We start from the raw sequence: 15,060 nt of genomic DNA, 5'->3' as shown, positions 1-15,060 counted from the left end.
AGCGCCACCATTCGGTTAGGACATTGGTGAATACCCTATAGTGGAGCGCATAGTAAAATACAGGACTCTAAACAGACAGTGGCCGTTCCGTTGTAGGAGCCTGAAGCACCTATGATGTTTGGCATGGACTGGGATATGTACTTATACTTGGGCACCCAGTAGGTTAGGAGAACACAGAAAGCCTCCAGGATAGAACTGAAAAATGATATGCACAAGCTTTAACATTCAGAAGTGTTGGTGCCTAACTGATGTTTTGAGAATTCTGAGATGCATAGTTACATGGCCTTCATGTGTTTTTTCATCAAGAAGTAAGGTTAAATTACTTCCCTGTAACTATTGTTCTCCAGCATGGGTCTGGCATGGGTTCACATGCTCATCAATATTCCCCGTTGTTAGGCTGGGAATCCTCTGTAAAAAGAAAAAAACAGTTTCACTTTAGCTTGAAAACTGTATTTCTCCTCTAAACCAATCTCTGTCCTTTGGGCCATACTGCCTCCATCCAATGACAGTCCTCTCCCTAAGCTCCATCCCTGGTGCCCAGATTTGGTATGCACATTAAGTGGCAGTATAAACCAAGAAAAGCTACCGCAGGGAAGGAGGGAGGGTTCAGATGTGAATCCATGCCAGACCCATTCTAGAGAACAAGAGTTACAGGTAAGTAACTTAAACCTTTTGCAGCATGGGTTCTTGCATGTATTCACATGCTCATTAATAAAGATTAGACAGCAGTGCAGCAGTACAAATACACAACGACTGGAGGTGGCAAAGCTCCACAGAAGTAACCACACTTACCCCTGGAACAGACTCACCTCAAGTGAACAGGTTGCATAGCACAGCTTGGCCCACCTGGGACTCCTCCCTGGAACCCCTGTCAATGCAGTAAAACCTTGTGAAGGTGTGCGTGGACCTCGACTGCTGTGATAGGTCTGTTAGGCAGTCAATGACAGTGCATGATACAGCAGGAGAGCCACCTGGAGATGAAAGCCTTTCTGTGTTTAACAGGTCAAAATTTGTTTTCCGAAAATGTTGTGCGTGCCACATAAAACCTCAAGGCACGAGCAACGTCCAGCGAATGAAAATCCCTATCCGCTGGGGACGATGGATTCGGGAAGCAGACAGGCAACACCAAAGGCTCGTTGAGGTGGAACTCCCGACGGCACCTTCGGCATTAAAGGTGGGTTGTGTACGCAGTACCACCCTTGAAGCGTGGAAGGACAAGCACAGCTATTTGCAAGACAGGGCCTGGATTTCCCCGACCCGCCTGGCCAAGGTGATCGCCACGAGGAACGCCGTCTTCCATGAGAGAATCTTGAGTCTTGAGCGGTGCTTGATGCATCAGCTCAAAGGGTGCCCCCATGAGCTTAGTCAAGACCATATTGAGGTCCCAAGTTGGGGCAGGAGTCTTCGCTGGAGGAAAGTCCTGAAGAGGCCCTTGAGGAACTCCTTGATGAGCCTGTGCAACCACAGGGAAGGCCTACACAGTGTTCTGGCGTAACAGGATATGGCGGCAAGGTACACCTTGATAGAGGAGTGAGCCAGTCACGCCTTGGCCAAGAAAAGCAGGTATGGTCGGAGCCGACGGGCTGTGGCATGCAGGAGTAATCTTCTGAGCCCGGCACCACACAGAGAAATGACACCACTATTGGCTGTATCAAAACAACCTTGAGGAGGCTCTGGCCTTGGCAAGGATGTCTTACATTCTGCTGATAAAGAATAATGTCCAAATTCTACGGCTGCAAGAGCCAGGCCTAGAGGTTCAGCGACGCTAGGGCGTGGTGCAGAGTGGCTCCTCCGTCTCTGGCGAGAAGATCGGAAGTACCAGAAACATGTCCTGACGAATGGCCCAGTGCAACAGATCATGGGCCTCCCTGGAGAGAGTCAGAGCGCATCCCACACTGCTTCCAGATGTAGAACATGGTGTTATTGTTGTCCATGAAGATCCTCACCACCTTGCCCCTCAGCGACGGCAGGAAGGACTTGAGGGCCCAGAACACGGTCCGAAGCTCCAGGACATTGATGTGGAAAGATCTTTTCTTCTGGTAGCCAGAGGCCTATGGCGTGCAACTGTCCGGTGTGGGCTCCCACCCTTCCAGAGAAGTATCAGTGGTGACCATCTCCTGGTTAGGAGGCACTTGGAATGGAGCACCTTGCATGAGATGAGGGTGCATGCCCCACCATTGTACCGCCTGTCGTAACCCCTTGTTGAAGGCGATCTTATCCGTCCAGGATCCCAAGAATTGCACTCACCTCGCATCCAGAAACTCCTGGAGAGGCCTCATCTGTAGCCTGCAAAGGCAGCGAGGATGAGGCAGGAGGACATCATACCCCCAGTAGTGACTTGATGGCTCTCACTGTAGCCAATGGCACCAAGGTCAGATGCTGTACCTTCCCCAGGATGGCTATCACCCTCTCTTCCAATGGAGACGCCAGATAAGTTACTGTGCTGAGTCGGGCTCCCAGAAACAGAACATTCTGCGATGGCTCCAGGCAGGACTTTGGATCATTTATAGAAAATCCTAGACCAGTCAGCAGACGCATGGTCATTGCGTGTGTTGGCTCGCCAGTGCGTGGGGGTGGGGTAGGATGAGCCAATCATCCAGATAAGGGTAGACGTGGATGTCTTCGAGATAAAGATGCTCCACCACCGGAGTCAAGAACTTTGTAAAGACCCTTGGGGCCGATTTCTGGCCGAAAGGGAGCGCCTTGAACTGATAGTATCATCCCTGGACCACGAACCGCAGGAACTTGCAGTGCTTCTGGTGGATGGGGGCGTGGAAGTAGGCGTCCTCCAGATCCAGGAACGCCAGTAAGTCACCTTCCTCCTGTTTTTTCCGAGCACATGACCATCCAGAATTTCTGGGACTTCAAGTACTTATTGAGGTGTCTCAGGTCCAGGATCGGGCTCCAGCCTCCGGACTTCTTTTGGACCAGAACTTATCTGGAATACACTCCGGAGCCCCAGAGGCGCTGGGGGACGGGTTCAATCACCCCATTCTTTAACATGGTGTGGACCCCCTGCAATAGGTGTGCCAAGTGTTGTTTTTGTTGAGCCACTGGGGGAATACGAGGACACTAGGGGTGTAAGGGTATACCGTTCTTGATACTGTGAACAGCTTAATTGAACTATAATAACAGTCACGTCGTTTATACCAGTATACCGTTTTAGGGCCTGCAGCTATTAAGTGAGCTTTTCGATCTGATTTGGAAAAGCTGCAGTAAGCAAGTGCTGGGCATTCTGGATCGTGAACTGTAGGATGTGGCGTTTGGCAGACAAGAGCATAGGGTAAGTGAGGCCACATTAGTAAATGCAGCTTTGATGCTGTGACTGCTCTTTCTTTGTGATCAGTAGAGTCAGGTTAAGGATCAGCCAATTTGTAGTTTTCCCACCAATTTGAAAGATGGGAAACTATGCATCCCAAAATTCAAAGGGGCGAATGAACTGGATGCCCTTCTGATCCATGTCCAGAAGAAACATTAGCTCTGCAGACTGTATGAACACTGGGCATATCAGTTCTTTGTGTTAGTATATAAACTGCCCCCCTCCCCCACTGTCCTCCGTGTAGATTTACACATTGGCACTAAAGTTGTTGCTTCGCTTGATCTTCACCTGCCTTCTGCATATGGCACTGGACTCAAGCAGCAGGACAGATTCTACATTCAATTTTAAGTATCCAGAGCAATGGGGTAAGATATTTCTCAAGTCAATCCTCTATTTGTGACACTACCCATGAGAGCATTCCTCCGTCTCAACTCACATGACAAGGGTCCTAATGTGCTCAGACCTGGGGAAAATGGTAATGATGGGGCCGTGGTGATGTGCTGGTCTAGGCCATATTTGTGCCAATATGTATTTTAACTTTGTCATTTTCAAAAGATTTTTGTGCCACTATCTTTAAGAAGGAAACTGAAGATGTATTGCAAGAATCAAGAAAGAATTAACAGCGCCCACTGAACGCCGTCCTGTTAGGAAAAACATGGTCGGTGGGGACTCCAACATCAGACCTTTATGATACACCAGGCAGGCTGTAAACCAGCTATAGCGATTTTTTGATCAATATGCAACCTTTCGGTGAGTGCGTGTCGGCTATGACATTTTGACAAAAGAAACACAATGGCATGGGCTTTCAGACCTCACATGAGTAACTTTTCTCCCTTTAATGGGATAAGGCGTTATCAAAACAAACTTTTATGACTGATCGCAGTGAGGGGTCATGATGCCCATGCCATGTGGTTCCAAAATAATGCAGGTCGAGCCCGATTTTCAAAGCGATTACCTGTGACTGAGCAGCAAGCTCATTACTCAAAATGTGCAACACTTCCACACTAGTCACTTTCATTCAAGGCGATCAAGGAGTGAGCGCCATGAAATCCCAAATCTGCAGATGCCTTAGATCCTTGGAGGATCAGCTAAAAATGTGCAGAGACAAGTTTCAAAATTCTGACAATTTATGACCTTTTAAGAAAATATTTGTTAAGATTAGTTAACTCCACCTGCTATACCGCGATAACCATATATACCGTCATTTGGCAAGAAGGTTATTATGCCGCCATAAAAGCAATACCGTGACACCCTTAGAGGACACCTGCGTTGGAAATCCAAGGTGTGCCCCTGTTTAAGAGCATCCAGCAGCCATCTGTCGGTGGTGATGGCCTTCCACACGCTGACGAACTTCGCCATCCGGCCTCCCACTGGGGTGCACAAGTGGGTGCCAGAGTCCATGGTTGGTTCAGGCCTGTTTTGGGGTGGGGGCCCTGCCCTGTGGGTGACGCAGACGCTGTCCTCCGCTGCTGTATACCTGTGAGCGACCTCTGTAGGCCTCTTGAGTCGTGGAGCGGGAAGGCTGCCGATAATGGGTGGTATATCCCTTGAAAGACATGCCGGACTTTCCTCTGAAGCAATGAAAGGACGACGACCAACACTTCGGTAGGGTACCCAGTGAGCATGCCGTCTCCATGTGTCTGTCTTGATAATTTGCAGAGACTCGATGGTCTTGCCAAAGAGGTTCTCTCCATCAAATGGCATGTCCAACACTTTGGACTGAACTTCCGGTCTGTAGTTTGTGGCTTTGAGCCATCCCTGCCAACAATGCAAAACTCGGTTGCACATTTGACGGAACCCTATGTCCACGATGTCCATCGCCACTATAATGGTGTGGTCTGAGGCCACTTCCCCATCCTGGTACAGTGCCTGAGCTTCTACCTTCTTGTCCTCAGGTAGGAAGTTCAAAATTAGGCCCAATTTATACCATAGTTCCCGATCATAGCGGGACAAAATGGCCATGGCGTTAGCAGCCTCAATGGTGCTAGCTGCAGTAAAGATTTTCTGTTCCCCTTCGTGTCCAGCTTCTTCCCCTCCTGATCCATGTCACAATCGACGAATACGAAAAGTCGGCCAACCGTTTCCTTGCTGGGGCTGAGACCACACTCGAGTGAAGGTTGGGACCTCATGCATATGAGGGCCCAGGCCAGAACTCTGTATTTCATCTCAAGCCTATCCAGCTTGGGTGAAGCGGTGCTCAGAGTCTTCATTAGGACCAAGCCCTCATCCCAGATATCGTCTAGCAAGGGAACGGACATGATGGAATCCTTCCTTTTTAGTCTCCTCAGGCACTAGTTGAACAGTTTGTGAGGCCCTGGACATCATAGAGTGAAAGGAGCTGACCTCATCCGGTGGAGGCGCCCTGTGTGGTTCATCCGTGCCCACCAGCTCCCCGTCCGTTGGTACGAAGTCAGCTTCATCGGTGTCTGTCGCCATAGTCACCAAATCCGTGCTCGAGTGAGTGTGCGGCCGGATCCCCAGTCAGAGTCAAATCCCAAGGTGGAGGCAGTGGTGTTGGTTGCCGCCTTGAACCAGCTGGGTCCTTCGACCTGTGCTCTGATGAATTTCAAAACACAAGTGTGTGCAGAATGGTCACCGTGGTCAGAATGTCCAAAGAGATGTCTGTCGGCTGAGGTGTGAAAGGTATGGACGGTGGTGATCATCGATGACAAAGTTGTTTTGGCCGGTTGAGCTGCTGATGACGGTGTCGCTTAGGGGGACAGCAAAGAGCTACCTTTAGATTTCTCCTTTGGCCTTTGTCATCCAATGGTAAGCAGAGTTTTGAAGGAGTCAAGGACTTTTTCTTAGAGAGAGCAACCCTCGCTGGTAGGCTCGTCATGGAAGGTAGCCAGTGACTGCAACCTTGTCCTTCCCGAGATGGGACCCACAGCCGCGGCAAACCCAAAGGGATCAACGTTGTGCATCGTGGCCTTCTTTTGGACCCCCGAGGGAGGCGCATCCTGAAAGGATCTCAACCTCTTTTCTGAGAGAGCTTGCGCGTGGATCGGGCCGGTCAGGGGGGGGAGCATGAACATGCCCGGAAACAGAGTGACAGGCATTGCCCGACTTGAGCCACACTGCCAGCCTGCTGTAGCAATCGTTTGCCTTTTTCGAAAATTCATGGCAGAACTCACATCCCTTCTCATCATGGTCTGGATACAGGCAATACAGACATTTATGGTGCATTACCCTCCTGAAGGTTTAAGCCTGGCTGCTCACACATTCTACCAAATTGGGAGCCTTGGCTGGAGTGTTCTGTGCCTTTACCCTACCATATAGGGAGCAGAAGTACAGATACCACCCTCCAGTCTCTAAAGGATCCTTTTGTGGTCCCTTATCCAGAATATCAGTAAGGTTGTCCCGTTCAAATGGGGGAGCAGGCCTGCCCCATCCCAAGAATTCAATCACCCTCGACAATAAACAAAGTTACTCACCATAGTAACTACCTTACTCCTAGTCCATTGTCCCCTTTCTTCCATACTTTTGGGACATTCGGTCAATCGGATGCACTTTTGAAGCATTAAAAATAACCTTTTGTCCTTTTATTCTTACGCGGGACCTCCGCACGTGACCGTAGCCCCACCTTCCTGAGCTATGCCCGCGCATAGCCCTCCAGTCCTTTTCTATCGCCAAAGTCAAAGGACCATTAGCAAAATAGAGGAAACTTTTTAGAGGGGACGGCGGGCAGGCATATGAAGGAAAGGGGACTATGGACTCCATAGTTTTGACCAAATAAACAGGAGGATGGAAATGTCCCTTACTGGAGCCAGTTCTTAAGAATTGCCTGGCCAACCTGGGCATCAGCCCGGGAGCTCAGTTCAAGCCAATAGTGTCCACAAAATCTCAACGGAGAAGCCCACGTAGCAGCCTTGGCTATGGACTCCCAAGGAACATATTTCTTGAAGGCAATAGCAGCTGCTTTGCAACAGACCAATTGTGTATGAACACCCCTTGGGGACTGAAGGCCTTGAAATGAATACGCCTCTGAAATACATGAAGCGATCTATCGTGAGATGGACACTTTTGAGGCCAAAAGTAACAGAGTTGTGAGGAGCTTCTAAGTTTGCTTGTTATGTCAAGGTAAAACATCAGAGCTCTTCTGACATCCAGGTTATGTAGAATCCTTTCAAGATCCGAGACAGGGTTCGGAAAGAAAACCGGTAGGGATATCAACTGATTCATGTGGAACTCTGAGACCATTTTTGGAAAGAAAGAATAAGGAGTGTGGTGCACAACCTTATCCTTGTAAAAGGTCAAGAACGGGTGTTCGACAGAGAGCTTGAAGCTCACTTATTCTTCTCGCAGATGTTACTGCAATCAAGTAGGCCATTTTTCAGGAGAAACATGAGCTCCGTAGAGGCCTTTGGTTCAAATGGCTTGTGACATAAAGCGGTAGGGACCATGTTTAGATCCCATTTTGGATGAGGAGGCCTGACCGGCAGAAAGAGGTGAAGGTGACCTACAAAATGCCTCTTGATTACTGGATAAGTCAGACAAAAAGAGCAATTATCTATAGATAAGCTGCAATGGCTGAGAGATATGTTCTGCATGACAAGACGTGAATTCCAGAGGCTGCAAGGTAAAAGACAACACACAGTTAACGGAAAGCCATTTACTTTTGTACTACGCTCTTGTAGAAGGCTTACGTGCCTCCTACATTACTGTGTGGGATGAACCACAATTTTGTCACCGCCTGAAGTGATCTGCGTCACAGATTTTAGTGAGGCCATTGTCACCAGAGGGATTGTAGGGGCTTTGGAATCATTTTTAGCCCTCTGACAGGAAAGCTTGCTAGAGCCGGTACTAGCAGACCTGGAGCGCTTTTCAGCCCCTTTAGTTTCTGCAGAACTATTGGTAGATGACAATTTCCGCCAGTTCACTGACAGCCCCAGTTGAAACAGGAGCTGGAGGAGTGACTGAAGATTGGCTATCACAGCCAGGGGCAAGAACTCTGCAGAAGCCAATTGTCCAAATAAGGATAGATAGGAACTCCCTGCAGTCTAAAGAGCGCTGCCAGGACCGCCATCATCTTTCTGAAGATACACAGTGCGGAGCTGAGACCAAGCAGCAGCAGTCTATATTGGAAATGTTCTTTTCCACGGAAAACTGAAGGTATTTCCGATGTGGGGCCCAGATCAGGATGTGCATATAAGCGTCATGGAGATCTACCACACTGAGCCAATTGCCCTTCCGGATAGAGGACCTTATCTGGCTGGGCTTGATCATCTTGAATTTCTCTTGGGGAAGAAAAAGATTGAAGTTGGAGAAGTCGAGGATAGTGCGCAGGCCAGCCTGGTTGGGTTTTGGCACAGCAAACAGACGTGATTAATAGCCCTCCCCTTGCTCCTGCAAGGGAACAGGTTCCACTGCTGAGGTTCAGAAGTTTCTGTACCTCAGCTCTGAGGGAGGGAGAGCCAGCCTGCTGAAGAGGAGGGTGAGAGGGTGGGTTGTGAGGGAGGGGCAAGCAGATGATCTGCCATGCCTCCAGATGAGACGCTATACGTCCTCCCACAGGAGTCTTGTGTGACTGATGGAAAACATCATTTGGATGATTTATCAGTAGCGAGAATCCTGTTCTAGAGGAGGAGGCTGATGACCGAGAGAAAAATTCACCATTTTGCCTTTGCTGCCTGCGTCGAGGTCCGTCAGACGAAGCTTCTGCTCGGCGTGCTCAATGCTCCTGGAATCCTCTAAAACCTGAGAAGGACTTTGTCTGGGTCCCCGACCTCTACGTATAGGCCGTTTTAGCTGGGGGTTGTTGTGCAAGGACCAGCAAAGATTTAGCCGTTAGCGTGCATGCCTTTGTTTTGTTGAGCTCCTTGTCAATGGAGGAGTGGAACAGTACTTTGCCTTTGAAAGGGAGGTCGAGTACCTTGTCCTGAACTTCTTTCAAGAACTTTGTCTCGTGTAGCCACACTTGGCGGGCAATATCTATTCCAACCATAAGGCCCAATCTGAAATATCTACATGACGGGCCGCAGCCTCCAGCAGGTCCTGAGACAGTACTCTGGCATCAGTTAGGCCCTCCTTAAAATCTTACAACCTGTCCTGTGGGATTCAATCCTGAAATTCGGAAAGCTCCCTCCACAGCTTGAGATTCACTAATGCAAGGATGATTTCAGCATTCGCTTGTCGCAGTTGAAGACCTGAATTGGAAAACCTTTTTTCCTGATCCCATCTAGAATTCTGTCCTCCTTGGACAAGACCTTAGAGGCAGCCGTGGAGGATGTTGAGGGCGGCTTAGACTGGAGCGTAGCTGCTGCCACTACCGTTGATGAAGGTGAGCGGATATGTAGTCTAGCTGTATCCACAGTAAGGGAGCGGACGCAGGAGAAAACAAGACTGACAGCAGAAACCTTGCACGCCAGTCCGTTGGAGGGAGGAAAGAGTTTCCATTGTACACAGTTCGTGGAAAAAGCTGCACGGCCCCAAAGGTAGGCCCCTCTGTACCAGCCATTGAGAACGCTAGTGTGGAAGAGCTCGTCAAAATAGATGCTTCAGACTGCGTGAGTTGAACCACCATTTTGGCACTGCCTGAAGTGATCTGCGTCACAGGTTTTAGTGAGGCCATTGTCACTACAGGGGTTGAAGAGGCTTTTGGATCAGTCCAGACAAGGAACCTCGGCAGAGCCGGTACTAGCAGACCTGGGGCATTTTACAGCCCTTTCTGTTTCTGCAGCAGAATTAGCCCTCAGTGAGGGAACCTTGGCATGGACGGTATTTGAAGACTTAGGGCCTTTGCCCTCCTTTTCCCTCTCAGCAGGATCGGTACGACCACAAGATTGTCACGCCTGGTAGCCAGAGCTCTTAAATGGTGCTCCTAGATCCTGCTGGTCTTTGAAATAGCCCCAACTAGGGATCCTCAGGGTTTACCAATGGACTGATATTCTCCTCATTGGCACACCCGCTCCCTCCTTTCCTGTAGCTCTCTGGCCGGCCTCTCTTGGCCCTCTTCCTGCTCCCACCTGCAAGGTTAAAAACCTCAGGGTCATCTTCGAATCTACAATCTCCTTCTCTCCTCACATCTCTGACATCTCTAAGAAGTCACACTACCAACTGCACCTCCTCGGAGGTATTCTTCCTTTCCTCTCCTTCCCACAGAAGCTCACTGTCTCCAGAGCTCTGGTTCTCTCTAGGCTGGACTATTGCAACAGCCTCTTTCTAAATCTGCCTGCTTCTACCCTCTGCAACTTATCCAGAACAGAACTTTGCACTGGCTCCCTCTGGCTGCAAGGATTAAGTTCAAAACCCTCTGCATCGTCCACAAGGCCTTCTGGGGCCTGGGCCTCAATAACTTGAACTCTCTCTTTCCATAATACCATCCTTCTCAAGATCTTCGCTCATCTGCCTCAACTCTCTCAGGGTCAGTCGCTTCTCCAAGCAACGTGTTGGTGGTAGATCTCTTTCTTCGGCTGGGGCCTCCCTCTGGAACAGCCTCCCAGCCTCCCTCAAAACCTTTCTCTTTGCTTTTTCTTCTCCTCTCCCTTGCTGACTTCCTGGCTGACAATGCATTGGTTGCCTGGCCGCCCTCTGATCTTGGGCACAGGTCCCCTTCCCCGCCAGTCCCACTCCTGCACTGCCCTCCTGGCAACCCCACACTTGGGGACTGTTTTCTGTATCACTACAGTCCCACTACCAACACTTGACACCTGATGTCTGCACTTACCCTTGCACTTGGCACCTGCTGGCCGTACTTAACTTGCTGTTTATTTATTTTCTTATCCCATGTACTGCACTGTCCTCCCCCCGCACTTATCCTCCCTCCCCTTCTCATGCACTTGCGCAATCTGACTGACACCTAGCCTAGTAGGATCGTTGTCTGTCTTCCCTCTGTTCCCCTCCCTTGCCTTGTCGCGCCTTGAAACACCTGTGTACAGGCGCGTTATAAATGCCATATCATACTTTTTGTCACTTGACAGGAAACCTCGAGACTAGGCGTGGTACGTTTAGTCCCAGACCAGGAAACCTCAGGAATCACCCTGGTAGAAGCAGCCAAAGAACCTTGGAGAAAAGTCTGGGATCCATGTTCGGTCCCTTTTGGGACACCTCAGGAATAAACCTGATACAAGAGCAACTTGGACCCCTGCCGGAACCAGAAGACCCCAGGAAGGTCCCTTGGCCGGGGTGCCCTAAAAAGGAAGGTACTTACCAGACGCCTCCTTTTTTTGTTAATAAATTGCTCGAACTGTGGAGGAGGAAGCCATTGGAACAATTCATCCCACTTGACAAGCCTACAGTGGAGTGCCCGGACGGAGAGAGAATCATAGTAGAGACAAGAGTCCCACCAATGTTCTGGGTCGAATCCAGACAGAATGGGGATCCGCGCTCGTGAAGCGACGTTTGCGTGAACAGGACACAAATCCCTGCAGCTCCGGGATAGACTGAGGAAAAGAAGACTGTGGAATTGGAAGAGGCAGATGACGGACAAATGGCAAAAACAGAAAAAATTCCCAATGATGCAAGTGCGTCTGACCCCGATGATGCAGAGAAAAGGACTGAAGGCTGATGCGTGGGGCAGAGATCAGGAAGGCAGGGCTACGGTCACGTACTGTGGCCCTGCATAAACATAAAAGAAGGACAAGTTATTTTTGATGCTTCAAAAGTGCTCTGGTCCCGTCCTGATGGACAGAATGTCCAAAAAAGTATGGAAGAAAGGGGACGGAACGTAGGAGTATATCTGTCTATAGGAAGTATCTGCATGCTCTGCTAGGGCGGGATTGCCAAATTACAGCTCTAGCGATGCATCAGTGCCACTTGCTGACTGTACATTTCCATAGAGGGCTTTCATTCTGGATTCCTCCAAAATGAGGGCCTCAGGAACATTAGGTGTTCCAAATTCTAATCCGAAGGGCAGTGTATATTGGTTGAATGGCTCATGTTCCTCATATATAGAGGACATGGACTTAAGGAGTGGTTAAAGGTTTTCTCTATTTCCTTCGATGGGATTGAAGGTGTGGACACTAACGGCTTTGATGACTTTGGCGTTAATGGCATCGACAATTTTGATGCTGATGGTATTGATGGCCTTGATGCTTTTAGCATAACAGACTACGATGCTATCAGCATCGATGGAGTCCTCTAAGGACTCAACTCCGACTCAATGGAGTCTTCAACTGACTAGGACTAATCCTGTTGTCGAGTCGAGACCTCAGCGGTTCTCAGGGGGGGAGGGGGTAGTAGTAGCAGATTTAGGAATCGGAGGATGTGCAAGAAGACCTATGGAGCTTTTTCTTCACCTTTCTAGATGAAGATGAGGAGTGATGTAACCTAGAACGATTCGTCCGACGAGCTTTTTCGACGGTCTGGTCGAGAGGGATTTCATAGGGGGCCTGCCATCTGCTAACTTCCCCTTACACCCCTTTAATGCCTTAATTGTCATGGACTGGCAAGACCCAGTCTCCCGTCCTGTGCTTAATACCAAGGCAGCACAGATAGACTATATGGGGATCTGTAATGGACATTTTGGCACCGCAGTCATGACACTTTTTAAACTGAGTCTTCAGGGTCAAAGTCGATGGCGAGGCCATTTTCTCGATGTCGCAGTTTCTGTCGAAATCGAAAACGTGCTGTAATATTCAAAGCGTAAGCTATTGCAGACCAACAGAACTGTAGCCAACGGGCGCTGCGGGTGTAATATATACCCGTGATTACATCAAACTCGAGACGGAGGCCCTCAAGGGACATTGAGTCGACCGCATCGACGCACAGTGCCCTCTGCCGAATTCTTTTCAAAAGCAGCCAATGCTAGAAGGAAGATATATAAAGATATGCAATACGTGGGAGGACACAATTCATTCGAAATGGGAAATGCAGGGAACACATTCTTTCAAAGTGGGTGAATTTGGCAAGTATCTATCAGACGGCTATAATGAAAAACAGGCCGACATCTGAATGGACAGCGATTCATGTATGCGCTAAAAACATCATTTGTGGTAATTGTATGGCCGTTTACATCAAAATGCATAGCAGTACACTTGAAAACAATTGATAGCACATTTGGGACAATTAAAGGTGTGGGGGATTTAGGGAAAGTTAAATCTGAATTGACAATTAGAGCTTACAATCTGCCGAGGGTGGGGAGAGGGGGAGAGACGTGCTGGTAAATCAATAAGTGCAGCCAGCAAGTGGCACAAAAGTGCAGTTAGAAGGGACTTTAGGGTTGCAGATACAGACCTTAAGTGCTGGAGAAGCCCAGAGGCGGTGCTAGGGCAACTGGACATGCAGGAGCCTGGGCCCGAGTTCAAAGGGTAGGGAATAGTTTCTTACCTGTAACTCCATTTCTCCAGCATTGGTATCTTTCATGGATTCACATGCTTAGAATATTCCCCGTCGTCAGACTGGGACCCCTCGGTACACATATATAGCCTTTTTCAAAGGAAAAACTTTCGACACTTTTGTGTCCTATCTACTTCCTTATAGGACCCGCCTACGCATGCTCCGCAGGCCGTGCTAGTATAAGAGGCCCGCCCCCGCGGCTCCCCTTCAGATTTCGGCCCCTCCAAAGTAGGAAGGGTTAAATTTATCACATACATTACATACGGGGAGGCTGGCGGGCGCATGTGAATCCATGAAAGATACCAATGCTGGAGAAATGGAGTTACAGGTAAGAAACTATTCCCTTCTCCAGCATTGGATCTTTCATGGATTCACATGCTTAGAATAGATTGTATAGCAGTAACGCTTGAGACGGCGGTGAGAATGTAATGTAACAATATATATCCTCACCCTACTACACAATGCATATCTACCGTAGGGATAAGTTAAGTCATATAACCTTGCCCACATAAAGTATATCGCCCTTAAGAGGGTAGACAACAGAATCTCCACAGGGAAGAGCTTACCTTACTGAAACAGATGGCGCAGGACAGCTCTTCCCATCTGCACCTCGTCTGCATGCTGCCTGGCAAGGCAGTAGTGGCGGGTAAATGTGTGGGGCACTGACCATGCCGCAGCTTGGCATATGTCCGTCAGCGGAATCCCAGCCCATAACGCTGTTGAGGAGGACATCGACCTTGTAGAATGAGCTCTAGGATGTCTTTGCAGTGGCCTTCCGGCCTTAGAGTGACAAAAAGCAATCGTCGACGAGACCCATCTAGCCAGTCCCTGTTTAGAGATTGCTTTTCCTCTCGCCGACGGACCATATGCGACGAACAGTTGCCGAGTAGCCCTGATGTCTTGTGTACGATGTAGGTAGAATTTCAGAGTCCTCCTAACGTCCAGGGTATGAAGAGTTTTTTCTGCTGCCGATGGAGTGGCGAAGAAAGTAGGCAGAAACACGGATGATTGTTTGTGGTATACCGTCGGAACCTTCGGGACGAACATAGGGTTAGTTGCCAGGACTACCTTGTCCTTAAAGAATCTTAGGTAGGGCGGGTCCACGACCAGCGCTTGTAGTTCCGAGATACGTCTGGCTGATGTGATAGCTATCAAGAATGCCAACTTCCACGAAATGAATTTTATGTCGGACGTGGCCATAGGCTCGAAAGGCGGTTTCATCAAGCCTGCCAACACTGTGTTGAGGCTCCACGTCGGGGGAAAACGTTTCACCGGGGGAAAAGCTCGAAATAAACCCTGCATGAAGTGTTTTTACCAGTCTGTCACTGAATAGAGGAGACGACTGCCTCTTCCGTGTGAACCTCGAGATGGCTGCCAGGTGTACCTTTATCGACGAGGGGGACAATCCCTTTTCTGCCAAGAGGAGCAGGTAAGGTAGAACTTGTTCCGGCGTCACCAACATTGGT

The 15,060-nt window shown here is 49.2% G+C and overlaps 1 protein-coding gene across 4 annotated transcripts in view; it reads right to left on the bottom strand.

The window, feature by feature from the left end:
- Positions 1–15,060, bottom strand: part of KHDRBS3 (KH RNA binding domain containing, signal transduction associated 3) — a 515,298-nt gene that overhangs the window by 255,542 nt on the left and 244,696 nt on the right. The window lies entirely within an intron of this gene.

Source organism: Ambystoma mexicanum, chromosome 5q (assembly GCF_040938575.1).
Source record: "Ambystoma mexicanum isolate Mex_15411 chromosome 5q, UKY_AmexF1_1, whole genome shotgun sequence".
Lineage (NCBI taxonomy): Eukaryota > Metazoa > Chordata > Amphibia > Caudata > Ambystomatidae > Ambystoma > Ambystoma mexicanum.
The sequence above is the reverse complement of the archived record's forward strand: the minus strand, read 5'-3'. Positions and strand labels throughout refer to the sequence as shown.